The sequence below is a fragment of the Kogia breviceps genome, chromosome 13, assembly GCF_026419965.1.
Source record: "Kogia breviceps isolate mKogBre1 chromosome 13, mKogBre1 haplotype 1, whole genome shotgun sequence".
Lineage (NCBI taxonomy): Eukaryota > Metazoa > Chordata > Mammalia > Artiodactyla > Physeteridae > Kogia > Kogia breviceps.
The window spans coordinates 91,251,620-91,278,463 of record NC_081322.1 but is presented as its reverse complement, the minus strand read 5'-3'; the positions used below and the strand labels follow the sequence as shown (position 1 = coordinate 91,278,463).

Below are 26,844 nucleotides of genomic sequence, written 5' to 3'. Positions count from 1 at the left end.
CTAAAACTCTGCTGAATACATTAATTGGTTCTGACAGTATTTTTTGTGGGACAGACATTCAGTAATTTTTAATGGGTTTCTTTTGTTGTTATTCCTTTTGATTTATACAGAACCCCTTCAACACATCTTTAACCACCACAGCAGCTTTAATTTAAAAACTTTTAGAAAGACCTTTCAAATGATTTTGTCTGTAACCCCAAAGGGCCAGTGGATCAATTGATGTTTCATCTGTTTTTAATACAGTAACACAAATAAAACCTAATGTACTTTAGCACATCACACAAGCCTGGTTCAAAGGAAAATTACTCACAGGCTATGGAAACCAGCAAGGAGCAGCGATCCACCCAAGAGAACGCATGTTCCATTGAGGCTCGGTGGTCCTTCGGGGGCCAGGAGAAGCCAATTCTATTGTGCCGGCCCCGCAGTCGCAGGGGAGGCTTGCTCCACAGGTCAAGGAAGGTCCTTGGGAAATACGGGCGGCTGGACGAAAGGGGCTCTTGATGAAGTGATTCCTTCCTTTGCGAGCTGTTGAATCTAACTCGACAGCAGAGCCCAGGTGCCCTGCCCAGAGGCCCGTGGCTCCTGCACTAAGCCTTCACAAGGCCTGCACGGAATCAACACTGGGGTCCTGCAGGCCGCTGGAGCCTCTGCCGTGGGGCAGGCGGCACCAGCTTTCTGTTCTTTGTTTCCTGCCTGGCTTGGAAGCACAGAGGCTGCCGTCTTGGAGAGATCGTAGCCTGCGTCTTGGGGCAGGCATCCTCCCCTTCCGTCGGCACGCTGGCCGGGCTCCCCGACCCCGGCGCCCTGGCGTCGCTTTTTTGCAGGGAAGTGGTCGGAGCGGTCGGGGCAGTGGGGGATGTTTTGGAGGCTAAGCCCCGTGGCAAAGCCGGCTCAGCTCCTCCCTGGGGCCCGTGGGAAGCCGAGGGCGCAGGAGAGGCGGGGCTGCCGCTTTGGATGGCCACAGGGAGTAACCTGGGTCACTGACAAAGTCCCCACAGCCCTGTAGTCAAAGCCGTTCTCTCCACGTAACAGCCCGTCAAGATGCCACGTTTGGCCTAAAGATGCAAATCCCCCAGAAGTGGCCCCAGCCAAGGGCGCCGCCGGGTCAGACGGAGCCCTGGGGTGGAGGAAAGAGAGCAAAGCACGGGGCGGGGCTCCCAAGGGTGGGAGGCACGGGAGAGAGAGCAGGGCAGGGGTGGGCCCCGAGGGAGAAGGTCACCCACGCAGCACCCACTGCCTAGGCCTCTGAGACGGCCGGGCCCCCGGCTGTGAAGGACGGATGCCGGCTCTGTTTACCTTAAGAAGAGAGGCCCTGATGGAAGGTGGAAGCCATCGCCTCAGCATGGAAGGACGGACTCTGGAGCAAACCCAGATGGGAGCCTGTAGCTGCCTGGACCCCAGCACCCGGGAGGGAACCGGCACCATGTCTGCCGGCCGCCCAAACATCTCAGGACGGAGGAAGGGCCCTGCGTACAAGCACATCCAGACCCTGAGAGGAGGGAGGCAAGGCCTCGGAGGGCACCAAACTCTACAGTTTGTAAGACAAACTGCTGCTCTCTTTCTCCAGCCGCTCACCCGGGCTAACAGGGGCCAGAGACCCACCGCCCACCAGAGGCCGCCTGCCCGGTCCCACCTGCCTGTCAGGCAAGGACCCTCTGGACCAGAGGCTGAGGCCCGGCAGCCCTAACCCCTCCTCCCTGGCCTCGGTTTCGCTTCCACAGGGTGAAGGAGTCAGTTCATTGGAGGGAAAAGGGGTCATTTCCCCTCCCCCGTGTGCGGCCTCTCAGAGGAAACACACCTGACCTTTGCTGAGCGGAATTTGCAAAGGCAGCTCTGACACCCGGCAGGCCCCTGGCTGAGCTGCCGCCGTCCAACTCGTCCCCTCCGGGCAGGAGAGGCCGCAGAGGCCGTCGGGGGTCTCCTGGGGCGGGTTTCCTTGAAGGACGGCAGGGTTAGCCTCCCTGGGCCTGTACGACTCCTGAGCTTCGGAGTCTGGTCTCTTTGCTCTCGGATGATAAACTGCGTTTGGCGTTGCAAGTCACTGGCCACAACGCACTCTGCCCTGTCCCCACACTTCCCGGACCCTGGTGGTTTCCGCCAGGGTCAGTTTTCTTTCTCTTCTTCCGAGAGGAGTGCAGGGCCCAGCCCGCGGTCCTCTCTGCCCTCCGTTCTGGGCGGCCCCACTTCCTGCTCCTCCTGGGAGATGTGTTACTTGCACAGACACCGACCGGTCTGCCTCCAAAGTCTCTTGGGGGCTAGGCCATTTGCCCCGAATAATATCTGCAAAATAACACCCTTTGTCTCAAAATAGCCAGGTTGCATGAATTTCAAGGCAAAAAAAATAAAAACTCTGAAGAAGTAAGGAAACCCAGGAAATGCCTTAAACGGAGGTGAGACTGTTAGCAATTAGCGTGGGTCCCGGGCTCTTCCTCCTCCTCCTCCTCCTCCTCTGAGCGGGGAGCAGGGTGCGGGCGCGCTGGCCGAGGAGAGCGCCAAGCGGTGCCCGGCGCGCCCTGCCTGCCCCTGGTCAGCCCGGGGGCCTGTGGTGCCAGCCCTTCCTGGGAGAAAACGTGGCGCTTCGTGAGGTCAGCAGAGTAACGGTCCCAAGGTGTCCACAGTGGGGCCTGTCGGTGTGGCCCCTCGCTTGGCAAAAGGGCAGTGCTGGCGAAGGACCCGGGTGGAGGCCATGCCGGATCCTCCCGGCGGCCTGATGCCGTCGCAGGGTCCTGAAGCGGCAGAGAGAATCAGAAAGAGAAGCAGAGGGTGGGCAGCGCAGAAAGGACGCTTCTGGCTCTGAGGACGGAGGAAGGTGCCGCGAGCTCTGGAATGTGGGGCCCCCAGTTTGAAACTGGGCCCTGTGAGGAGGGACTGGACAGGATGGGCGCTTGGGCTTGTTCTGAGCGTGAGGAATCGGAACACCGGCGTCTCATACCTGTGCGGGTGGCTCCTTGGAAGAAACGTGGTGACCCCGCCGTCCAGCAGTTTCTGGGACGATGACCCTTGGTTTGTTCCTGATCTAAATTATGTTTCATCCAGGGTCTTGCTGGCTAACGGGTGAGGGGACAGTATGGTGTGCAGGCTGGGGGGAGGGGGGAGGCTGGGGGAGGGGTGCAGGCTGGGGGAGGGGTGCAGGCTGGGGGAAGGCCACAGTACCCCCATGAGGCTGAGCGTGGCTCAACCCACTGTGGGAGAAGCTCCCAGACCTGGGCTGGATTTTTAAAGTGGAGCCTGGGGTTGCTGGTGGGTGGGAGGTGGTGGGTGAGAGGAGGGGAGGGAGACCGACCCAGGATTCCTGGGGCTCAGCAGGAGGAAGGCAGGAGCAGCTGGAGGCGGGAGGAGAAAGTCGGGCAGTGGTGGGGAGCCTGCGGTTGGAGGTGGTGGGTGATGCCACAAGGACGCGGCCTGGGACGCAGGGGCCTGGGGTGGCTGCAGTCCAAGCAGCTCCAGCGCCTGGCCGGGCTGCAGGGCTGGGGGGACCACAGGCCGGAGCACAGGCTGCCCACAAGCTCACGCTGTTCAGAGCGTCTGGTTCCTGCCGCCTCCTCCAGGGAGGTGGTCGGGTCCACCGCGCTGGGGGACTTGGGTAGCGCCCAGGGCCACCGCGTGGGCAGCACAGCCAGGCCAAGGGCTTCATAGCAGGTTTGCTTCCTGCTCGGAGGAGCTTACGTGGGTGGACCCCAAACCCTCAAACCCCCCTTAGAGCGGCCTCCTCCTAGAAAAGGGCACAGCCAGGGGCCAGGCAGGGGCTCAAGGCTGAGGGCATTTTTCTCTGAAATAAGGTAAACCTGAGGGTGCTCTTCTCTTCTTGGAATCAAATGGGGCAGAAGTAAAGAAATGCTTCTGGAAAACGCACAGCACCTATACCTGCAGGCTGGTAACTCCAGGCCCGAGGGGGAGGCACTGCCCCTGCTGCGGGCAAGGAAGAGGTCAGCGTGAGCCTGCGTCACGCGGCGGAGCGGCGGCCTGAGTCCGGTACGCGCTGGTCACACACGTCCCTGGGGAAGGTGGACAGGGGAGCCTGCATCTCTTCTAAGTCGTGCTGTCACTGTGGCTCCAGCAGAGAGAGCTGGGTCTGCCCGGCGGCCCCGCACCCAGAAATCTGCTCCTGGGAGGTGGTCACTCGATACGTCCCGATTAGCCGATTTCACAGAGGCCGGAACTGATCGGTGAAGGGGGTGGCTTATGTCCTCCCCGCCCTGACGACCCCTCGCCAGCGCCCTGGACCGTGTCTGGAGCTCACTGGCCCTGTGCCTCCCCGAGCTTGAAGCCACTTCTGACAGGAGAGCATCACCCCAGGACTGAAACTCATTGCCGCCAGGCCAGCGGGCATTTGGGGGGCGTGGGGCCTCTGGCCTCGATGGGAGGGAGGGGTGAGCAGGGAGGGGTGACCTGAGCATCCCAGGTTCCTGGGGAAACAAACCCACGTGCCACACACTAGGGACCCCCCTCAGGACCCCAGGACGGACTCCAGGGAAGATGCCCTGAGGCCTCTCCCTGGGGGGAGCCCCCGCTCAGCTGCTGCAGCCCCTTCCAGTCCCCTGGCTGCGAGGACCCCACCCGCGGCTGTCACAGCTGCAGGCCTTTGATCTAAATCCCACCCTGGACCCAGCCACCGCTTGCAACAGCTTCCTGCCGGTTTCGTGTTCCCAGGCGCTCAGACCGTGTCCTCCACTCCTTCCAGGGCGCCGGGGGCCCTTGAGTGATGACCACACATGGGCCTCTGCTGGCCCTCCAGCGTCTGACCTCAGGGAATCCCTCCCTCCCTCCTCCCCTCCGGCTGGTGCCCCACGAGGTGGCCACAATTCACCAGCTGTCGTCCCCGCCCGGCCCCCACCAGCCACTCACTTTCAAAGGCCTGCGTGTCCTCCTGGCCTCCTGGGGCAGAGCCGCGCGGGCGGGGCTGAGCCCTGTGCTTTGCTCTGGGCACTCAGCGTCCTGGTCTGCACTTAGTGATGCCTGTTGCCTGGGAAACTAGGCAGGCGTTTAGGGTGAAGGCAGGCCTTGGCTACCACCTGGAAAAGGGAAGCTGCACTGTCTGCAGTGTCCACCGCCCTGTCTTGGAGACACAGCCCTGTCCTGGCCCCAGGGTGGAGCCCAGAGAGGGTCCGCACGGGAGCTTCCTTCTCTGTGTCTCGCGGGAGACACACCTGCGGCCTCCGCCCTGGTCTCCTGGGGCCTCGGCCTTGGCAGGGCTGTGGTGCAGCACGGGACGCGGGGAGCGGGCGCTCTGGGGGCGGCGATCACCGCCCAGCACCTGTGTGTGTGCAGAGATTGATCCCCGACCCCAGGGCCACCACGGCTCGGCAGGGCCCATCCTCAGGCAGGAGCCTGGACCAACTGTTGCCAAAGTTTCCAGCAAGAGTTCCAGGCTTCTGTCGGCGGCAGCCAAGCTTTAACACGGGCCAGGGATTCAAATTAGAAATTCCACGTCACGCTCGGCCAACGCTGTCCAGGCAGGAGCGGCAGGCGGGCTTCTGGTCCGGCCAGGCCTGCGAGTTATTCCGCAGGAAATGGGCCCCAGGAACCACACGCGCTGGAGGAAAGCCACGAGACCCGCATGGGCGTTCCACACGTGGGTCAGCCGGTGGGGCAGTGGAGCTCGGCACCTCGGGGTCGCAGGGGAGGCCCCGGGGAGCTGGAAACAGGCCCCGACCCTGGAGACCCAGCAAGGTAAGCCAAGGTCAGGGACAAAGGGGAAGCTGCAATGCCCGCCCGGGACCCCACCCACCCTTGGTCCCGTCCATCTAAGAAAGACAAGATTAACGCTTGCTTCTTTACCTGTGTTCATCTGTTAAAAATTTTAAAAAACTTTGTTCCATGGCATCCTCCAAGAACAACCAATTATATATTTTTTCCTTAAAGATATTTAAGAATTCCTTTGATACTGCTTACCAAGAACGGCTCTTCTAACCTATTTATACGTTTTCTAATCCTTATTTGCATTGATTGTGTTATTGTTTTTACTTGCTTTGTAAATGTTGATTTGTTCATAATACCAAATGACTACAATCAGAGACACCGATTCTATGTCCAGTGTTACCGTGAACTCATGGGTCCAGCACATTCAGTGCGTTTCACGTGCTGAGGTCACTGTCTCGCCGGTGTTAATCTTCCCGTGGTGAGAGTTTGTCGTTTATGTGTTTATCTCCGTAGGCATCTGGAATCTAGCTTTGTGTCTGGGGTGAGGAGGGATCCATCCACCCACCACCAGGCTCCGTGGGAAAAGGAGAGGAGAGGTCTGTGCAGTGAGGCGGGGGTCCCCCAGGAAATGCTGCATCCGGGGCACCGTCCCTGAGCTCAGACTTAGACGGGGAAGCTCCGGGGCCAGCAGGGGACCAGCGTGGCAGAGCAGCAGGCAAGAGGCGAGGGCCCCGTCGCTGCAGCAACCACGGCTGGTCCCAGAGCCGCCATGCAGACGTCCACCTGCCCCTCCTGGTGTTGCACTGAAGTCACTGGGAACACAGATTGTTTGCAACTGGAAAGCGTGTGAGCTGTTGCTTTGTGGACAGGAGAAAACCAGAGTCGTGCTTAGAGTTGATGAACGGCAGGCTTAGTAGGGGCTCTGCGCCCTGTGCCGCCCCTTCCCAGTGAGCGGCCTCTTCCTTGCCCGGAGGCCGCAGGTGACATCTCTGGACCCTGCCCCAGCCATGCTCTGGCTTGCTCAAGGACAACTTCTGCGCAGTCTTAAATGAAAGGTTACCTGCTGGTTTTTTTTTTTTTTTTTTTCAACAGTTTTTCCTAAATATGCAGCTGTAGTCAAATGGATCCAGCAGCCAGGTTGGTGGAGATACTATTTAGTAAGACTCTCTACTGATTCTTTGCAAATTTAAATTTCCTTTAATTAACCAAAGTACTTGATAGCTCTGAAGAAGCACTTTTAATAAGCAGGAATTAATTAATCCTTTAATAGCAGTAAGACAAATTAAGCAAGATTTTGAAAAGGAAGCTACTTCATATCTTCGACTATAATTACTTCCTGCTGAATTTCTGAATCGTTTTTTTGACACTGTCCTCGACCTGAAAAGCACCAAAAGCAGGCTGAAATCAGACATTCCATTCACTTGCTACTATGTTATTGAGTTCCCACTTTTTTAAGAGCACTTTTTTTTTTTTTTTTTTCGGTACGCGGGCCTCTCATTGGTGTGGCCTCTCCCGTTGCGGAGCACGGGCTCCGGACGCGCAGGCTCAGCGGCCACGGCTCACGGGCCCAGCCGCTCCGCGGCACGTGGGATCCTCCCGGACTGGGGCACGAACCCGCGTCCCCTGCATCGGCGGGCGGACTCTCAACCACTGCGCCACCAGGGAAGCCCTAAGATTTCTTTTGACGGGAATCTCAGCATCAGGGCCTCTTGGGGTGTGCGGAGGAGCCCAGCTGTTCACGGTGCAGTTGAGGTTTCCCAGAAGGTGCCTCCTTGCCGAGGACACTAGGATCTGCGCCCCCATGATCCCAAGCACGTCCCCTAAAAGCCCCGGACCGGGAAGGAGACTTTGACTAGCAGCTGGGGCCACGGGGCCCCCCTTGTCTGACTGCCGTCCTGGCACTCACCTCACAGAACAGCAGGCACCTCCTCTGCCGAAAGCGCGCCTGGTCTCCTGCAGCCCGGGGGTCAAGTCCAGACTTGGGGCCCCGCAGCCTCCTGCACACTTGCAGCCCGACGACGCACAGCCCCCGCCTCGGCCCCTCTGCCCAACGCCCGCTCGGAAGCGCCGGGCTGCCCGAGTCCAACCTCTCTCCTCCCTGCGCCCTGCGATTCCTCCTGAGCCCTCTCCCTTCTCCACCTGAGTCCCCACGAGGGCCTGTCCCACAGCGTGAGGTTGAAAATGTCCTTCGAGTGGGAGGGGGAGGGAGGAGGCGGTCAGAGGGCCACCAGCCGTGCGCTGACCCACAGCTCAGAGCCGCCTGCTGCAGGGCGCGCAGCACGACCTTCGGGGAGGCGCCTCCAGAGGCACCTCGGGGCTCACGTGCGAGGGGGCTCCCGGTCCGCCAGCGTGCAGGCCGGGGCCCACGTGGCCCAGCACCGCCGCTCCTGAAGGACACACTGTGCCCGGAAGGGGTGGGGGGAGGGGAGAGGTGAGCAGGGGGTAATCTTTCCCCCAGACCTCAAAGGGCTCCTGCTCCCTCCGAGAGCCTAAGGGGACCTGGGGAGCCCCGTGCCCCCTCTTCACAGGTGGAGGAACTGAGGCACAGGGGGTGCACACGGACCAGCAGCTGGGCCGTGGCCGCAGGGCTCCCGTGGCTGCCCTTTCTGGAGGACACGCCTGGGTGCCACGACACTTCGTTCCCACACAAGGGCCCACGTGTCCCCATGGGGCCATCTCGCCTTTGTCACCGAAGCGTCTGCAAGCAGAGGGCCCATCCTCTGTGCCCGTGGCTGGCGCTGTCTCCCTCCAACCCCAGTGCTTCCGCAGACCAGCTTTTTCCAGAAAGCAGCAGGCAAAGGCGAACTTTCACAGTGACTATAGAATTCTAAGCCGGCTGCCTGAGGTGCAGAGGGCGGGTGGTGGGGCCGCCTCGGCCTCAAGCGGGAGGGGTGTGCACTGGAGCGGCCCCTCGGGGTCGGCGTCCCCGCCCGACCTCATGCAGCATCTGTGGAGCGCGGGGTCCCTGCCGGCACCCCGAACGGCAGAGCAAGAGCCCGCGTCTCTGGCCAAGGGGTGTTTCCACCCATTCAGGGCCCACGTGTGGCCTGGCCAGGCTCTGGGCACCGAGGTGCCTGGCGGGAGGCCAGGAGGCCATTTGCCACCCCCGGGGACTCCGTCGGAACCCGCCGTCCCCCAGCCGGGCGGACCTGTGCTCACCGGTGGGGAAACGGAGAAGCAGCGCGGATGCAGGAGCCCGTGGGCCGGGGTCTCCCCGGCGTCCGGCCCAGGCCCGTGTTAAGGTGCAGTTCCACTCGAGGAGGCCCACAGGGCCCCTTCTGACCTCTCGGGGGAGGGACCTTGGCTTGCCTGGTGCAGCCCAACCGTTCTCTTTCAGCCTAGAATTACTCACCGCACATCCAGGCCAGTACGGGGCCGACGGTGCCCACGGCCCAGGCCCACAAGGAGGCCCCGACATCCTAAGAAAGGGGCTGCCTTCACCCTGCAGGGCGTGTGGGCCAGCGACCCAGAGAGGGTACCTGTCAGGAAGGGGCTCAAACATACTAGCTGGAAGCTGGGTTTCACTGCCACCCTGTGTGTGTGTGTGTGTGCGTGTGTGTGTGGACACATTCCCAGGCCCCTCCTCTGTGCACGCGTGCACATGTGTGCACAGTTATACATTCAGGCGCCGTGGGCCACGTTCCCATCCTCATCCTGTTAGAGGAAAGCAGCTCGTCTGCACATCTCCACCCTCCCGGCCCCGAGGACAGTCTGCCGCCACTGCCCTCAGGAGGAAAAGTGCCGGCGAGTCCAGGGCGCGAAGCACAGAGGCGAACAAGTACCAGCTGAGCATTGCAACACCGTCCGGGACCAGCATCTGTGTGACAACACGGGCTCAACAGACACAGCCTGGAGGACCCGCAGCGTTCGGGTGTCTCGATGGGCATTCACGCTCCTCACTCAACCTGGTGCGTCTCCGGGTGCCCAATATTCCCGTCCTCTGCTCCAAATACACCCGGGGGTCAGGGCCGCTCGTCCCAGAGAAGGACTGAGCGCCTGCTGGGGAAGAACGCGGAGAACATGGGGAATTCATGGCGCAGCCACGAGTCACACGGACGGCGCCCTCCCCGTCTGCACGGTCACGCGGGGCCTGCTCCGTCCACACGGGCTCCCTGCAGCCGACCTACCAGTCTCCCCCAGAAGCTCCGAGGGGGTGTTGCCGGAGGAGCCGTCAGGGAACCCTAGGGGCAGACGTGTGTGCTCACGGCCAGAGGTGACTGGGGCGCCTGGGTGGGCGTGGGCACTGCACCCTGCCGGCTGCCGGGGCCCAGACTTGAGCTCCTGACCCTAAGGCGTGCTCGTTGGGGGGACAGCGGGGCCGGGCTCCTTCCTGGACTCCTGTCCCTGCCTGGCTGCCTGCGTCCTCGGCTTCGAGGATGAGCACCCGCCCCCTGCACAGTTTGCCCTCGGAGCCCCCCGGTCCCGCCAGCGGAGGAGTTAGACGCGGGCCCGTCCGCCCGAGAGCCGGCCTGCAAAGCCTGAGGCAGCCCCCCCTGCCGACCAGGCCGGACACGTCTGCGCCCTCTGGGTCTCCCAGCCCCGGGACCAGATCCAGAGGAGCTTCCCTGCTGTGGACCGAGAGAAGTTACCAAACCCTGAATCATCCTCAGGAGGCCTGAGTGTTTCACGTCTACTTCTTCCCCGAAGTCTATTCTCTTATTATTGTGTCAAAATTAAAAACAACGATTTCTTTCCAGAAGGCAAAGACACCCAGATTCATCTCGTTTTCTTCTTGAAAGATCCTTTTCTTTGAAGACATAAAACATAGACGCAGGTGGGGACAGCCCTCCTGGAGGTCTCCATGCTGGGCAGTGGGCTGACCTCCTGCAGGGTGGACTGGGGCACCCTCGGTCCGGCCCTGTCTTCAACATAGAGCCAGTTATGTGACGGGACGGTGAGGGGGACGGCTGGAGCCTCCCACTCAGGGCCACGGGCTCCGGGGCCGCGGCCGGAGGGCTGGCGGCGTGCGGGTACAGCTGCCCGAGGCCTCTCGGCATCGCTGCCTGCCTGGACAGGACCGCGGCCCCCACGCTTGGCCTGGGTGCTCGTGTGCCAAAGTGCAGTCACCCCAGACCTTGCTGCGCACAAGGGCTGCGAGCAGGGGGTGAGAGGCGCGGCTGTGCTGGCGGACGCCGCCCAGTGCCTGCGGGCGGGGCCCCTGCGAGGCACACCTGTGGGTGGGGCCCCCGGGGCTCTCTGTGCACTGAGGACGCCCTACTTACTTAGCAATCAGTGAGCCAAAGGGGTTTCCTCTTCCAGGGCTGCTCTCGGGCTGCATGAGATGCACAAACCTCCAGCCCAATGGCTGGTGTTTAGCAGACGCTGTATTACGTTCGTGATTAACTTACTGTCTTATCCGTTGTCTGGCCATCACTATGCAGATACTACATCCTCCTCACGTTGGATGATGAAAAGTTTAACCAGATTAAAATAATGACCCCTTCGAAGGCAAATAGAGCAGAAAGGCAGTCGTGTCAGGTGGGGACAGCCAGTCACCCCCAGATCGAAGGACTGAGGCTGCTCTTTCCAGCACGGAAGCCGACGCTGAAGCGGCGGGAGGGCTTGGGGGCCCGCCCTGGGCCGCCCGATTGACGCCCGTCCAGCCGACTCGGCCCAGCGTCTGGGCTTCGCTGGGCTACGAGTCCTCGTCTGCTGGACGGTCACTCCCGGCTGCTCCCGCCCCAGACGAGGCCGCTCAAGGGGCTGGCTCCTCGCCTGCTTCTCGAGAGTAGGTGGCGGCCAGTGGGCAGGGACAAGAAGGAAGGTCAAGGCCGCAGGGTCCCCGGGGAGGCGTGGGGTCGAGTCATCCTGTGAGATCCGAGTTAGTCCCTGTGCTGCGTTCGGCCTCACTAAGCAGACAACAGCTTCAGGAAGGAGAAAGGGCGAGAACGAGACGTCACGTGAGCTGGACGCACGTCTTGAAGGAGGCCACGTCCCCGTGGCTCGGTCCTCGCAGGAAGGAGCGGCTGCCGGGCCCTCGCCAGCAGTTCAACAGCGAGAGGTCACCTACCCGGCGGGAGCTGTTACAGGGCAGCTGTTGTTTGTTTCAAAATGTGTTGCTGAGGGTCAAAGACACGGGTGTCCCAGTCTCCTCCCGTGGGCCCAGGTGTCGTGACTCAGCGGAGGGTCCTGGATCCTCAGTAAGGGGAGGGCTGCCACCTCCAGGCCCGCCTGGGGTAACGATTCCCAGGAAAAAACATAGGCTGTGGAACTAGACGGCTCTATTTCGCTAACACCCTTTTCATGAATTAAACCTGTATTTTTTAAGTGCCTGCGATGTGCTGGGAGCAGAGACTACGTCCTGGATCTGTAGGAAGAAAGTCCCCTGGGCCAGCTTTGGTCCCACCTGTCGGGCGTGAGACATAAACTACAGGCGCTCCCTGCCTGAGACCCGGCTGGGAAGTCGCTGGGGCGACTGAGACAGAGTCCAGCCCTCACAGGCCACGGGCCACCCATGGGACCGCAAATGGCACGAATTGAGAACCAGACGTGGATGCCCGTGCAGCTCCGCGAGCCCCCGGAGGGAGCTGGGCCTGCGGTCGGAGACCCGGCCTCGGCGCCGGCTGGATGCCCACCGCCATGCGACTGTGGACACACGAGCACCAGCCAGCCGCGTGTTTCGTTCTTGAAGTTTCGTTCTTCAGTCCTGCACCCGCGTGTCCCCTCTGTGGCTGCTTCAAGGATGGCAGAGTCGAGAGCTGGGACAGAGCTCAGCCCGCGAGGCCGACTGCATCTGCCGCCCGGACGGGAAGGCCGCGGGCCGGGAGGAGGGAAGGGCTCACAGCAGGCACAGGCCCCGGAGTGGTCCCAGGCCTCCCGTGACCGCACCAGCGGCGTGGGTCCGACGTTGCAGCAGACAGACGCACCGGGTGTGCGCCATGCCCGCGAGCTGGAGGAAAGAGAATTATCTAAGATTCCACTCATTCGCCAAAAACAAACAGGAAGACGCAGAGAATCAGAACAGAGGTTGCAGGATCAGCTCACTCGCTGCTTTTGCCCATCCACGACCCGGATCCGTGGCTGCAGATGCAGGGACGCGGGTGCGCTGTCTATGGAGACGGAGGCTGAGCTGCCACAAACCCGTGGCTTCCTGTCCGGACGGAGACAGGACAGCCAAGGAGAGGCCAGGAGATGGAGGCCCGGGGAGGCGAGAGTGGGGCCACGGCCAGCCCACCTTGGAGGCCTGCAAAGTGGCCACGTCCAACAGCCTGGGGGCAGCTGGGAGAAGGGGGACACAGGACGGTGGCTCCACGCCTCCCCGCCCAGGGCCCAAGGGGATGACTGGCTGTCAACAGCAGGGGAGGACACCCTCCGGGAGGACCGGGGCTCGCAGCAGGCTTGGCGGAGGCGCTGAGACCCTGCCCGCACTTCTGCCCCTACCCTGAGGAGCTGTGTGTGGGTGGCCGCCTGCCGCCTGTCCCCTGGGGCGGCCCCTCCGGAGGCCACGCCTGAGGGCTCCGCGAGCCCCTAGCCCAAGGCCTTCTCTCCCGGAGGATAAACGCGACTCTGTGAAGTGCGCTCTTGCCGGGCTTGCTCTGAAATCAGTGGTTTCCCTCCCCTGCCCCCCACCCCATTCCCCGTCGCCTCCCTGAGGCCCTGCCTCTCGGAAAGGCCTCACCGCACACACTGTCGGTGCTCGGGTCTCTCAGGCCCTGACCTCATGGTCCCAGTGGAGCTGGGACGTCGCGTGGGAGATCCCAGGCCCCAGCCCAGGCAGAGCCCACTCCACCTCGGCTCTGCGGACACGGGGCTCCTCTCACTCTGCCCTGGACACTGGAACGCTCCGACCACCCAGGCTCAGGCTCGGGGACGGCCTCAGGCTGCGCTTTAGCATCCACTACAGCATCTGCGACTCCGTGTGGGGCTTGGCGGCTGCGAGCCTTCACAGGCCAGCAGCTTGGACACCCCCAGGCCCTCCAGCGTCCGCACGCTCCCTGCAGCCTCCACTTGCCGCTGGGCCGGCAGCTGACACGGCGATTCTTGCTGGGACGCAGCTGCAACCTCCCACCAGCTTCCTGGCCGGTGGCCACCCTACCTGGCGATAAATCCCAAACTTGTTCCGAGGAATAAAGAGTCCTCCCTGGGCCGAGAAGCATGGGCTTCAGCTTGGGGTCGGTGGCCCATCCCGGCGGCCTCTTCTCCCTGGCTCTTACTGCACGTTCGCGTCAGTGACACAAAGGACACCCGTGTGCCCGCCGTTGGAGTCCGGGGTCCCTCGTGGCCAGTGAGGGGCGTCCGCCTGAGCCCTGCTCGCCGCCACCCGTGGTCTCCTCATGCTCACAAAAGCCTCGGCCGTCGCCACCTCTTCCGCTTGGCCTCAGGCTTTGCGGAAGGAGGTCCCACTCTGCAGTCTCCTGGGACCCACTTTTCAGTCCTCGTGCTGGGGTCACATGTGCCTGTCCTGCGGGCCTCGACGTGCCCCCAGGTAGGTCAGCTAAAAATCAGGCCGTGCCCTTGAGGACGGGCTTCCCCTGTCCCCGCGGCCCTGCTTCCTCCATTCCTGGGCTCGGGGCGTCCCCCACGAGAGGGGCCCTTCTCCCCGGAGCCTGGAACCGGCCCGGCCCGACGCCGAGGAGAATGGCTGCTCTGAATGAAGCCGAAGCCCAACTCTGCGGGGTCGGGGGAGGGAGTGAGGCCTCACAACCGGGGTGGCCTGGAGGAGGCCCTAGTCCGCATCAGAGCAATAGAGCCGGCACCCTGACCCTCTGCGGGAAGGGGCGGGGGGGGGCTGGGGTCACGCCGGCGCTCATGAGCCTCCTGATCCGGGGGAGGAGGCGGGAGCCCCAGGCCCAGGGCCCCAGGGGTGCCTCCGAGCCTCCGGGAGCAGCTCGGGCGGAGGCGGGGATCCAGGCCCGGGCGGCCATCAGTCACCAACCACAGCTGCCGGAGACACACGCGGATGCTCCCGACGGCCGAAGTCCATCAGAGAGGGAGAGACTCCTGAGCCCCAGAAGAGGGCCCGTGGTGAGGGGGGCCGAGGCGCGTTCGCTCCAGAGGTGACCGCGCTCGGGGCAGGTGCGGCGGACGCCAGGCAGGAGGCAGCTCCGAGACGAACCCTCCGAGCTCCCAGGGCCTGTTCTCAGAATCCACGCAAGGCAAACGCCTCTCAAGCCACAGAGCAAAGCGAGCGCAAGAGGCCCCGCGGACGAGAGGCTGTCGAGGGGGTCCGAGGGCCTGAGGCCGCCGCGGCTCCGCCAGGCCAGCAGAGGGCCTCCAGGCAGGCGCACTCGGGGTCTGGGCGCCTGGCCGGGGCGCCCACCCGGCAGCCAGCACCCTCCGAGGCCCCTGGAAAGCGAGCTGCCCGACCCGGCATGAGGCCCTCAGACCGTCTCGCGGCAGGTCTGCCTTGGTGTGCAGACGAGCTGTTCGCGTTCAGCCCGAGAGAAACGTTGAAAACAAGCAGCTGCGAGCCAGGGGCAGCGGCGGGGCCTTGGGGAGAGCCCGCTCCCCCGCAGCACATAGTTTACCACCCGCCCCCCGAGGAGCCCCTGCCCAGGGCCTGTGCCTGGAAGCCAGCCTTGTCCTCGTATATGCTGGGCTGCGGCCGGATGCGCGAGAACCGCGGTCGCTCATCGGGGGCCTGTGGGCCGCTGCGGAAACAGCACATAAACCCACCAGCTCCACTACTTGCTTCCCTGGAGACCGTGGTCCCCTCGCCCAGCCCTCCAGTTCCCGGTGCCCACCGCAGGACCCCCAGACGGGGCGGTGCCTTCAGATCCTTGCAGCGGGTGGGTGGGTCTCCGTTTTCCGTGGCCCTGGCGCCTGTGCGGTCCCCTCATCGCCGGTGCAGGCCTGTCCACACACCTGCCTTCCGGATGCTCAGCAGGGACGGGGAGCTGTGGGGGGTGGGAGGGCGCCCAGGAGCCGAGGGGACGGCTGAGGGGCTGACGGGAAAGGCGGGCCGCACACAGGCGACAGCGCTGCGGGGGCCGCACGAGGCCCCGCCAGCTCGACGTGCAGCCGGTCAGGGAGCCCCCACAGCCGTCATTTCTTGGGAGCGAGGCTGGCTACCGTTTGTCATGACTGCTGGCAGGGAAATGGGGTTTATGGAGAGAATCTCCTGAAGGCGGAAAAAGTGCACAAAGGAGTAGAGCCGCCGTCGGGAGGTGGCCGGGGACAAGCACCGCCACTGAGCTGAACCGAGCCCAGCGTGGCCCCTCTCTCCCGCCGTCCACGGAAAACATGCCGACACCGGAGGCCGCCCGCGCACCGGGGCTCCCGTGCTGCGCCCGGCCCTCTTCCCGCTCGTCCACAGACCTTCCCCCGTGCCCTCCCCGCGCAGCCCTGCTCTGGCAGCCCCAGCACCGGCCTCCCCGGATCCTCCCCGGCACCTTGACCCCCTTAATACTTAGACGGTTCAGTGGCACGAAACGGAGACGACTTAGACACCCAAGTGAAAGGGAGTTTGTTGGTGGGACACTCTCAGTCAGAATGGACAGGAAGCTGGGAGGAGGTGGGCCCGAGCCCCGGGGAGCTGGGCGGTCTCGTGGTGAGAGCAGACCGGACGGTGGCCTTGGCCCAGAGGCGCGGGGACGAAGGCCCTGGGCGCGGGTGGCACGGTCCAGTGCTGACCCTTTGAGGGGCAGGGTCGCACTCCAGAAGGAGCTGGTGGCGCTGAGGCTGCTGGGGGGGGTCAGGCACCCAGATCCACTGTCCCTCTAAGACTCACCCAGCGAGAGGGTGCATGATCCCCAAGGAAACAGTGGATGCTGTGGAGAAGAAAGGATAGCGGACGACTGGATGACTTTTAATGTCCACTGCCCTCCTCTGCCCACTTCTGAGCCCTGGCTGGCCCTTCCTGGGCATCCCCCACCGTGTTTTAATCCTTTATTCACACGCTCACCCCCTGGTGGATGCGAGCTTTCTGGGGGCTGGTCCTGCCGTACCTCTCTTTCTGCCTTGACACCCAGGAAACAGCCAACCTTCTTTGGAGAGAAGCAGATCTATTTATATGAACAAAGCTATCAAATTTATCCCTTAAGATTTATTTAATTTATCTATACTCAAGTTCAAGTGCCCCGGACAAAAGGACAATCCATAGAACACACAGTGACACAGCCTCAGGCTGAGCAGAGGGCATCTCACCAGTTCCCTTCAGAAATCCTTTTTTTTTGTTAAATACAGTAAGTCCCCTACATCAAAATATTTCATTCAGAGAGCACGTTCGTAAGTCCAACACAGGTAGCCTAGGGGCCCAACTAACACAATCGGCTCTACTGCACTGTGATAGGTCTGTAGTACTTTTCACACCAATAATACATGAAAAACAAACAAACACAAGAAATAAAGAGAACATTTTTAATCTTACAGTACAGTACCTTGAAAAGTACAGCACTACAGTACGCAGCTGGCATCCAGGGGCTGGCATCGAGTGCACAGGCAGAAGAGTTAATGACTGAGGAGGGAGAGGAGGTGAGAGATGGTAGAGGTGAAGGATCGTCAGCAACAGGAGACGGAGGGCCAGCTGCAACGTCACTCACGCCTGACGCTGATGGCACAGGTTCCCTGTGGATTCAGTTCTATCTACCCTCTTGAAAAAACGATCGGGTGATGTCTGGGTAGTAACTCTTTTTTTCTCGTCATAGATGACACGGTAGCACTGGATTGCATCCTGAGCGGCTGCTGCAGCCTCGCCCGCTCTTAGACGCCAACGTTTTTGAAAGGGCTTCTTATTGTGACTAAACTTTTTTTATTTTTTTTTAACTTTTTAAATGGAGTATAGTTGATTTACTACGTTGTGTTACTTTCTGCTGTACAGCAAAGTGAATCTGTTATACATATATGCACTCTTTTTTCAATTCTTTTCCCATATACGTCATTGCGGAGTATTGAGTTCTCTGTGCTCTACAGTAGTCAAGACCTTGACCTACTGTAAACTTTTTTTAAGCGAAGAGTGAGTGATTTTAGATGTTTCCTGGGAGCTGGGATATTGCTCTATGTTTTTCACAGTTAGGTTCACACCTTCAACTGTGCATCAATTACAGGTAAAGGCCACGTTTCACAGACAGATTTCAAGGTGGGCAAGACTGCTCACTGTTGCCAGGCTCTCACGTGCTTCAGTGGAACTTCCACCTCCCAGATCTGGGCCCTTGGGGATGATTTGGGGTCCCAAGGGCCGCAGCACCCCGGAAGGGCAGGAATTAGCTGGGGTCGTAAATACCTCCAACACAGAGCAGGTAAGGAAGGGATCAATAAAGCCGCACCATCTGTCTCTGGGCGCTGGCGACTCAGCCCAGCCAGCGTGCGAGTGGAGGGCTGCTGTGCCGTCACGCTGACGGCCGTCCCCCGGCCCCACTCAGCGGGCGGCCGGAGACGCACAGACGGCATCCCACCTCTGTCGGCCTCCCCCCACCCCCGAGACCCTCGCTGAGGACAGACGAGCCGGTGGGTCCCCGTCAGTGGCCTCTCGGGAACCACTCCCATCTTTGTGTCGCTGTTGCTGGGACCCCGCTTCCTGTCCGCGAGCTCAGGGACCCAAAAGCTCTCTGTCTGCACCTGCCCGCTCAGCCCACCTGACTCTTCTCCCCGCCGGCTGCCTGCGTGTCCCAGCCTGGGTCGCCAGCCCCTTTCTCTCCTCCAACAAGCAAAGCGTTCTAGTCCCCGAAATCGCTCTGCCTTTGAGTGATGCCTTTGCGTTGGGCTGATTCTACAAGCAGAGCCTGCCACCCTGTTCCCAATCCCGACATGGACAGAAAGAGGAGCTGCTCAGACGCCTGCTTCTCTGCCCGAACGGTGCCCGCGAGCCCCAGACGGAGACGTGGGTCTCCGATCTGTGGAGCCGGCCTCTCCTCCCCTCTCACCCCACTGCCGCAGCTTTCACAGCGTCCCCGGGGGTAAGAGGAGTATAATAACCAAGCGTGGGGTTGGACCAGCTTGACGTGCACGCGTACCCACGAAACCATCACCATAAGCAAAACAACGAGCTTTTCCACCGCCCCTGGCGTCTCTTCCTGCCCCTCAAGCTCCACGGGGTGAAAAACCTGCTTCCAGGCTCACTCGACGGCTGCCCACAGGCCCCGGTATCTTGGAGTGGACAGAAGGGTGGACTTGGGAGCACAGAAGTCCCACGTCTCAGGGTGTCGCCCGGAGCAGGGCCTTCGGCGGTCTTGCCGGGAGGCCAGGGCTGGAAGCCCTTCGCGGCGCCGCCAGGTCCCAGGAGAGCAAATCCTAAAGGACAGGCCCGTTGACCCCTGGCGGGGGCGGGGCCGGGTTCCTGGGGGACCGCCTGCAATGGGGGAGGCCACCCTGCAATGGAGCGTGGGTGCCGCCAGGGGGTGGGATGGAGGCCAGCCGTGCGCGCACGCTCTCCGGGGCGCTGCCTTCACCAACCAGAGCAGATTTGCCTCGAGCTCTCGAGCTTCCGCCAGGGAAGAAGATACTGTAACCTCTGTGGGAGGAAGAGCGCCTGGTGTTGAAGAACTAAACTGGACGGTGAGACGTCTTTTATTCTAGATTATTCTTCCAAACGGATTTCAGAGGTGAGTGGTGAGGTCAGCCTGCCTCCGGACAGGGGTCCCGGGCCCTGCGTCCCCCGCCCTGTGGTCAGCGGCAGCGACAGCCCTGTGCTCCCCTCCCGCAGGACGTCAGAGCCCCAGGCGGCAGACCTGGAGCGGGACGAGCTGGGGGCCGACGGGAAGGCTCTTCAGAGCCACGCGGAAGCAGCACTTTCAACTAACGTCGTGGAATTACTTCGCTTCCCAGCTGAAGCCCTTTCCTTCTTAACTTAGCATGAGTTCAATGTAACTGCATGTCTTGTTATGGTTAGTTATTTCTCCAGGTTTCCTGCTCACCAGTTCACTCAGTTTGCCATCGAATCTTACATTAATTCTGATTATTTGGACGAGTGAGACAAGATTTCCATTACTCCTAACGCCAAACCAGCCCTTTGAAGTCCACAAGCGTGTACGTTTCTCGAAGAGCTCTTTGTCCCGGCCTTTTCAGAACCTTACTTGGAGTGCGGACTCCGTAAACCTGTGCCAACTTGCCTTAAATTGAATTCCCTTCAAGGGAGCTCCATTAACAGCGGTTCAGGACACACTCAGGACGTGTCCACTTAAACTCGGAACCACCCTCCCTGCAGCAGATGTTCTCCGAGGCCCCTGGAGGCCCCGGGGTGGCAGCCATCTTGCGGGCGTGGACGTGAGCGGGGGCTTCTACTCCGGGGTCTCCATTTCAGAGTCCGGCTCCCCCGCTTTGTCCACGGTCCTCCCAGAATCCGAGACAGAGCTCGTCCCTGTGCACCGTGACTCCGGCGGCCTTGGGTCTTGAACGCCCTCAAGAGCAGGGAGGCGGGTCCACCTGTGGCGCCGGCCAACCCGATGACGCGTGGGCCCTCTCTGTTGGATGGAGGTGGTGTGGGTGTCCCCCTGCTCTGGCCCTGGAGGCTTGTCTGCGACACAGGGATCTGGCCCTCGGAGGCCTGGGCCACCCGTCTGTCTGCACGGCTGCACCAGAGGCCAGACCAGCTCTGTCCTCTCCGCCACTCTCCAGCCTGCGGCTCGGCTGCCCGCGTGCCTTCAAAATTGCGCAGAAGCTCGTTTCTGCGATCAGGCGCCGCCGCTTCCCTTTCCCCTGGAGAGTCTGCTACTCTGTGCCCTCCTGGCAGCCCTGCGGCTCTCACGGCTTTGCAGCCGGAAGGCCGCACTCACCCGGGTTCTGAGCCTGGCGGATGGCAGGTGGCGCAAGGTAGCGCACTTAACGCTTCAGCGCAGCGCAGAGCGGGCTCTGAAGGGGTGAGGGTGGCGAGGGAGGCCTCAGAAGTCGCAGGGGAGCTCAGGGACAGGGCAGGACAGGGCAGGGAGGCGGGAGGGATGTGGCACTTCCGCCAAAAGCATGCCAGGCGCTGCAGGCGAGCTCTACTGACTATTCGACACTTTGTAGAGGCCTTGTACTTGGAAGGGGAAATTTCTGCCTCTGACCTGACTTACAGGAGTTCAGGCTGCCGTGGTTTGCTCCGGCAGCACGGAGAACAGACGTGGAGAATAGACGAGGTCCCCAGGGAGGGTGTCTGAGCCCAGTGGCCTCAGCAGCCTGCCTCCTGGGAAAGGAACTCAGCTTGCTGTGAGTGAAAAGCAAAAGCATCACCCCCGCCCCCAGTGGTGAACTTACAGGTCTTTGTGCAAAACTACCCAAACCACGCTCTGTGGAAAAGACCTGGCCCTGCAGCCGCCCTGAAAGCCACGTGCCCGTGCAGCAGACGCCTGTTTGACATTTTTAACCAGCACCTCCTGATCTTACTTGCATGGAGCTCTCTTCTTTTTCTTGCAAAACACACGTTAACAATTGGGGGAACACTCGTATTCTTTTAAAAACTTGTAAAAGTTCCTGTCTATAAATAGTTTTTAATTTAACCAGTGTTATTCAACGAGGTTTTTTTTTGTTTTGTTTTTCTAACAGCTTTCTTGAGATCTGATTTACGAGCCATACGTTCACCCATTTAAAGTGCACAGTCGGGTGGTTTTTAGTACACTTGCAGAGGTGTGCAGCCGTCACAATCCCATCCGGAAGCAGCTTCTTCACCCTGGACGGTCCCTACCCACAGAGTCACACAGTGTTCGGCTTTTGTGACTTGTGACTTTGAGGCAGCTGACATCTCTGAGGTGCACCCTGCTGTCGCATGAATCAGACCTTCCTTCCTTTACTGCAGAAGCGCACTCCGTGGCGGGCACTACCCCGTTCTGTGCCAACCTCCTTGTCCGTTGGGGGGTTATTTATGACGCTCGCTCGAGCACAGGAAGGCAGCTTTATTCAGGGCCACTGCAGGTGCAGAGACCACCTACTGTGCGGCTTCACAGCCGGGGAGGGAGATGGGGCTCATGTCCAAATACAACAAGGAAAAGCGGGGATTTATAGCCGAGGAGCCGGCGGGGGTTTGTGCACAGAAAGCCACGCGAAGGAAACATCTGGGGTGATGGGCGTTCCGGCTAAACCAGCCTGATGGGATCCTGGCTGAGGGCAGGCCAGGCACTCAGGGGCCACCTGCAGGCGGGGGCTGAGGACCCCGATTGGATGCTGAGGGTGATCGGATGTGGTGGGTTCGGACTGAACTGACTTCTCAGGAGTCTTGCTCAGTTCGGACAAGGCAGAGGTGAACGGAGAAGCCCCAGAGTCGAGGCCTGGTTGAAACCCAGCTCAGGGCACCCGGAGCAGAGTTCGGTCAGGGAGAAGTCCGTGCCAGTGGACACCTGGGTGGTGCCGATTTTTGGCTTTTGTGAATAGTGCTGCTGTGAGCCTCCTTGGACACGTTTTTGGTGGACGTACATTTCCGTTTCTCTTGGGTATCTATCTAGGAGTGGGCTTGCTGGACCATATGGTAATTCCGCGTTACTCTGAGGCACTACCAAACCCATTTTCCGAAGGTGCTGCACGATTTTACTTTCCGATCGGTAAAGGATGAGGGCTCTGGGCTTCCCCACATCCTCGCTGATACTTATCGTCTGTCTTTTGATTACAGCCGTTCTCGTGCATGTGAGCTCGTATCTCCCGTGGCTTTGATATATGTTTCTCTGGTGACGAATGATATTGAACATCCTTCCATCTGCTTATCGTCCATTTGTATATCTTCTTTGGAGAAATAACAGTTTGAATCTTTGACCACTTTGTAATGAGGGTTTTTGTCTTTGTTAGTGAATTATAAGCGTTCGTTGCATATTCTAGGTATTACACTCCTTATCAGATATATGATTTGCAAATATTTTCTCTGTGGGTTGCCTTCTTACTTTCTTGAGAGTGTCATTTTAAACAAAAAAGTTTTTAATTTTGGTGAAGTACGGTTTACTGATTTTTTCTTTTGTTTTCCATTCTTTTCTATATAAGAATTCATTTCTTACTCTAAAGTCATGAAGATTTACTCCTATGTTTTCTTCTAAGGGTTTTATAGTTTTAGCTCTTACATCAGGTTGTCGATTTATTTTTTTAGTTATTTTTTGTATATGGTATGAGGTAGGGGTCTAGTTCCATTCTTTTGTATGTGAATATCCAGTTGTCCCAACACCACCTGTTGGAGACTGCCCCTTCCCTCATTCAATTATCTTGGTGCCTTGGTCAAAAATCAATTGACTATGAATATGTGGGTTTATTTCTGGACTCAATTCTATTCCATTGATCTGTATGTCTGGTCTCATGCCTTATGCCTGCACTAAATACGGACACTCACGGGGCTGTGTTTCTAGGTCCGGGTGGAGGGCTGAGAAGTGATACTTCTGAGACAGAGAAGGCGTTGTGGCCATGCTGACAAGCGGTGGGGTGGGTTTTCATTTGTTAGACCTTCCCCAGTGGTCCCAGTCATCCACAGCTGTGTAACCACCTCAAAACATGGTGGGTTAAACCAGTGGCGTGGATTCCGCTTGCAAACCTGCAATTTAGGCAGGGGTCCACAGGCACAGCTCAAATGCTGGGGCGGCGTCACCCGCAGGCATCCTCGGGCGTGGGTCTGGGGGCTGCGGTGGAGAAGGCGGAGCTTCGAGGCCTCTTCCTAAGACTTTTCCATGCGGTGTTTCAGGCACAGGGGCTTCTCACATGTCGGCCCAGGGCTCCCAAGGGGTGTGTCCCAAGAGAGCTTGCTGGGAAAAAGCTACAAACCGTCTACTGCTTTAAAAAATCAGCTTTATCGACGGTAATTTATGTGTAAGGAAATTCGACAGTTTTCACTGTAACATTCAGAGTTTGGGGGAAGTGCAATTTCACAGTCGTGAAATCATCACTGCAATCAATAAACAGGACGTTTCTATCTCCCCAAAGTTTCCTCCTGGCCCTTCACGGTCAGTCCCCTCCCCAAACTCTGGACCTGGCCACCACCTCTCTTTCTGTTACCATTCTGTCGCCTCTTCTAAAATTTTATATAAATTTTATATACATGGCATCATACTGTATGTATGTAATCATCTGTGTCTGGCTTCTTTCACGGAGAATAATGTTTTTCAGATGCCCCAATTTGCTGCAAGGATCAGTCGTTCATCCCTTCACCCCTTTCGTGACAGAGCAGTATCCCACTGTAGGAAGAGACCACATTTGTTGATCCACGCAGCGGCTGACCGTCATTTGAGTCACGTCTAGTGCCTGAATATTATGAATAAAGCTGATATTAACATTTGCTTTCAAGACATTGTGTGAACTTATGTTTTCACTCCCTTATGTAAACACTTAGGAGTGAGATCGCTAGTTGTGTGGTAAGTGTATGTTTATCTTTATTAAGAAGAAAAGTCTGGTGTTTTCCAAAGTGTCTGTACCGTTTTGCATTTCTATCCACAATATATGAAAATTCGAGTTACTCCACACTTTCAACAACACTTAGTATTGTCAGATTTTTATTCTTTTAATTTGCCCAGCCCTAGTGAGTGTGGATTAGTATACCGTGGTTTTAATTTGAATTTTCGTAACCACTAATGATGTTAAGCAACTTTTCATGTTTATTTTCATTGGTTTAGCCCCTCAGTGAAGTGTTTATTAAACTATCTTGCTCATTTTTTAAAAAAACTAGACTGTTTATCTTATTAGAGAGTAATGAGGTTCTTTATATATTATGGATACAATTCTTAGTTTTTAAAAATATGTATATTTCAAATGTTTTCTACCAACGTATAACTTGTTAGTTTATTTTTTCTTAACAGTGTCTTTCAAAGAACAGCAGTTTTTAATTATGATCAAGCAAATTTGTCGATTTTTTTTTTCTTTCCTGGATCATGCTTTTGGTGGCATATCAGAGAAATCTTTGCCTAAACCCAGGTCATAAGATATTTTACCTGTTTTCTTCTGGAAGTTTTGTACGTTAGGCTCTTACATTGAAGTTTTTCCTACATCTTGAGTTGATTTTTGTACATGGTGTAAAGTAAAGGTTTACGTTTATTTTCTTGCATACGGCTATCCAACTATCCCCATTGATTGTGTGGGTTCATTGTCTAACATCAGTTGACCATAAATGCAAGGCCTATTTCTGGACTTTCTGTTCTGCCCAGCCAACTCACACCAATGCCACAACGTCTTGATTACAGTAGCTTTATAGCAAGTTTTGAAATCAAATAGTGTAAGTTCTCCAAGTTTGTTCTTTTTCAAAATTGTCTTGGCTATTCTAGGTTATTTTCAGTTCCATATAAATTTTAGCATCCTGTTTTTCCATGAAATCTGAAAATATTTCCCTTTTATTTGGTGTGTTAGACGCTTCACAGTTCATGTAACTACCTACATAGTTGGTTAAATCTACCATCTTGCTATTTGCTTTCTACTTGTTCCGTCAGTTCTTGGTTCATTTTTCTTTCTCTGTCTTCTCTTTGAGCTTTTAAAAAAAAATTCCTTTTTTATCCACACTTTGCTTATTAGCTATAGGTCTTTGTTTTACTTTTTAGTGGTGGCTCTAAGGCTTACAGGGTTGATTTTAATGTATTCTAGTCTACTTTCCAATAATAATAAACACTTCACGTTTGGAGCAAGAGCCTCATACGAGCACACCCCCGGTTCACACTGCCTGCCCTTTGTGTTATTGTTGTCATCCATTTTATCTCCGTACATTTTATACATCCTACCCTACACTGTTATCATTATTGCTTTAAACAGTGAATTATCTTTTAAATCTTATTTTAACTTTATTTTTGTTGTTGACACTACACAGAGAACCACTACCAATTATCTTTTTAAGAGACTAAGAGAAAGATCTTTCCTGTTCACCTGCATGTCTGCCAAGTTTGGCATTCTTCATTTGTGTAGATCCAAATTTTCACCTGCAGCACCTTCCTCTAACAGAAGAATCTCCCTTAACAGTTTATGGGGCAGGTCTGTGAATTTTTTCAGTGTTTGTCTAAACAAATTTCACTTTATTTTCTGGAAAGTACTTTTTTGGGGGTAAATAATTCTAGTTTAACAGGGTCCCCCACCCCTGCCTTGTTCTTAAAGATGCATCTTCACTGTTTTCTAACTCTTGTAGTCTTTACAAGTCTGTTGACATTCCTGCCCCTGTTCTCTGTACATATTGTGTCTTCTCTGGCTGCTTGTAAGATTATTGCTTCACCGTCGGTTTTCAGCAATTTGGTTATAAAGTGCTTTACTGTGCTTTTCATTTAGTCTACTTTTGGGTTTGCTGAATGGATTTATCATATTGAGAAATTTGCAGCCATTTCATTCTTTCTTTTTTCTTTTTTTTTTGCAGCCACTATTTCTTAAATACTTTGTCTCTGTCTCTGTCTCTGTTTCTCTCCCTATCTATATGTAGGTAGATACACACACACATCTCCTATTAGTTTCTCTGGAGAACCTTAATACAAGGTAGGAAGAAGTACTTTGCATTATATGTCATTCTATACTTTTAAAATTCCTTATAGGTTAAATTAATATTGAATTAATTTAAAATTTTAATTTTAAAATGAAAATTAAGTTATGTGTACACCAGAAACTAATATAATATTATATATCAGTTATATCTCAAAAACATAAATTATTTTTCAATTCTTACTTTCAAATTGAAAAAAAGTTTTGAAAATTTTGTAGATATCTCCCATTTTAAGTAGCCGCAGAATCCATTTGCCCTCAAGTAGATGGCTCTGAACTGGTTCATGAGATGATCGTGATATATCTTTTGAGAAAAGTGGAGGGGGAGTGATTCCACGGTCAAAACAATAGGCTAAACCAGTTGGATCCCCAGAAAGCAAAGAACCTGGCCTGCAACCAATTTCTCCCGCACGTTTAATTTGTCACTGCGTGAATTTCCAAGAAAGGCTGGCGATCCGCAGTGTCCCCCGCTCTTCTGGGACACCTTTTTCTTAGGACAGTGCTGACATCTGCAAGGGTGCAAGCGCTCCCTGGAACGCACTTTGTGAAGCAGCACTCGGAGGCATTTTCCGCATCCCCGACAGAAGCTGTGACATCGCTGCAGTACTCTCCCGCGAGCGGCTCAGACCTCTGGCAACAGGACGTTTGCCTCTGGTCACAGTCGGCAGCCAGACTCTCCGAGCTCTCACCCCACCTCGAGTGGGCGCTAGAGCGCCCGGCTGCTGACGGGACCTGAAGGAGCTCGTTTCCAGAATCATCCACGGAAAACAGTCTCTCTTGGGACCATGGCGTTGCCGCTCCTGCTGTGCTGTCCCCTCTCTGTTGGGGGGGCACTGCCGTCCCCCCAGAAGCCTGCGCAGATCCGTTGTGTTCCGCCAGGCGGTCTGGTAAACCGAGGCCCCGGTGCTGATGGGCCGCTTCCAAAAGCATGTTGCATTCTCTTTGAAA

The 26,844-nt window shown here is 57.4% G+C and overlaps 1 long non-coding RNA gene across 1 annotated transcript; it reads left to right on the top strand.

Moving 5' to 3' along the window:
- Window positions 1-5,459: 5,459 nt before the first annotated feature.
- LOC136792440 (uncharacterized) lies at window positions 5,460-23,739 on the top strand. Its single transcript, XR_010836234.1, has 2 exons — window positions 5,460-5,670; window positions 23,563-23,739. It is a non-coding gene; the product is annotated as an uncharacterized lncRNA (long non-coding RNA).
- Window positions 23,740-26,844: the final 3,105 nt, after the last annotated feature.